This window comes from Temnothorax curvispinosus, unplaced genomic scaffold, assembly GCF_003070985.1.
Source record: "Temnothorax curvispinosus isolate PA1 unplaced genomic scaffold, ASM307098v1 QBEX01002202.1, whole genome shotgun sequence".
Lineage (NCBI taxonomy): Eukaryota > Metazoa > Arthropoda > Insecta > Hymenoptera > Formicidae > Temnothorax > Temnothorax curvispinosus.
The window spans coordinates 38,942-41,079 of record NW_020211982.1 but is presented as its reverse complement, the minus strand read 5'-3'; positions in this window follow the sequence as shown (position 1 = coordinate 41,079).

Sequence of the window (2,138 nt, the reverse complement as noted above, 5' to 3'; positions counted from 1 at the left end):
GTGTGGACATTGTCGTTGCCAGTCTTGTCTCAACGCAGCACCTGATGCAATCGAAGAATGCTATGCCGACTGCAGCTATGAAGATGTACATCCTGCAGATTTATTGGCGGAAGCCATGGAAATTGAAGAAGTTATTGATATCGACCCAACGGAGGAAATTGAAGAAGAAGTACTTAATTGTTTCATTTTCTCAGGAAAACAGTAAATTAGACCTACTAGGGACATCACATTACAAAAAACGCGCCTAGCACTGTACCTTCGAGGTAGTGTGGAAAACTGCATTATTATCTCTGAAACGTATGAAAGTTGAAACTTTGTAAGCCGCAGGACACGAAAACGATTGATCGTACGCAAAAAACTTATGCAACGTTCTTTGTAGAAAATTTTATAAGCTACAAATTTTGTGATAACTCTATTTTTGCTTTAAGACTAATGAATAAAGATATTCACGAAAAACTGTTTTTTTTACCTTTGACTCTCTGTAAAATTTTTAGCAGGGGGGGGAGTCACATCGATGGGGACTTTTCACATATTGTTTATAACAACAAAATAAAAGTTTATGCAAAAATTCAGCTGGGTGCAAATTTTTCCGCAGATTTGTTATTTTTTCGTCTAATTTTCCTGGGCTATCATGTCAAGAACAAATACGTAGAGTCGACACGACTTGCGCTGTTATTAAATCTAAGTTTTACTGTAGCAAATAAAATATCGATGAAATATCGATGTATCGGTCGATATTTCATCCTCTTGTTTTTACAATACAGATTATGTTTACACGGCGGCTTGTAATTCGGTTTAGTAACTACCGTATACTATTCCAAATTTTTCTTTTCTAATAACAATAATTTAAATATGAACCTATTTTGATACTCTAAACATTTGAAATAATCTTTGATATGTATCTATCGTATACTAAAAGTTGTAGTTTAAATATTAAAAAAGTTCATATCTAAATGATTATTATGATCAAAAGAAGAAAAATTTTAGATCGGATAGTATACGGTATGTAGTTATTAAATCGGATTACAAGCCGCTGTGTAAACGTAGTTACGTAGTGTTTGGGGGCCACTATTTCCAACATCTGTTAACTTCTAATCGATCGTTAACTTTTCAGAATAGTCAATAGAAGTTAATTTAATAGTCGGTTAGAGTTTAACCACAGACATAGGAAGATATGTCTGTGAGTTTAACAGACTTTGGAAATAGTGGCCCCTTGATCTGAGAAACTATGTGCTAATGTCACACTAATACAGGGATATAATTCCAAATGACCCTGCTCCCGATCGACCTAAAGTTTTACATATAAGTTGTTTTCGATGTAAGGAATAAGTACGTGTGGTCTCAACTTCGGGAAAATTTTATGACAGCACTTAATATCGATATAATAAAATCGATTCTATATATGATATATTATACAACATATAATAAATATAATATATTGTATATACAGTCAAACCTCGTTAACTCAAAACTCAAGGGAATAGGGCTGTGTTCTGAATTCACTCTAGTTAACTAAAATGCTATAGTATATATACGTAACGATATATGCTATAGCATTTTAGTTAACTAGAGTGCATTCGGAACACAGCCTAGAAAATAATTCGAGCTGCGAGTATTTCGAGATATCAAGATTTCGAGTTATAGAGGTGTGGAACAAAAATCCTATTTATAAAGATTTTGAAATTATACATAAATAACTTAAGGTTACCGTAAAAAACCAACAGAATAGCAAAAGGTTTTAATAATTTTAATAACTTTTACGTAAGTAAATTTATATTTATTTATAGAGATACATTATAGAGATCCATGTATACACTTTTTTTATTTAATAAAAAAAACTGATTTTATTTTGCTTCATGGGTTTAATTTATTAGGAATCTATAGCGTTTTCAATTTTTATAAAAGCATTAAATATGTTATTATCAATATTACTTTTTCTTTAAAAAAAAAGACGTAATTATGTAATAGTATTTATATCACACGTGCGTAGAAAGTGGTCCATTACGCGCGCGCCATCTGTGCGACAAATAGTCAATTTCACACACGAGTCGAAATAGTGTTTACATTACCGCACTGTTTCGAAACATTACGATATATAATATATAATATATAATATATAATATATAATATATAATATA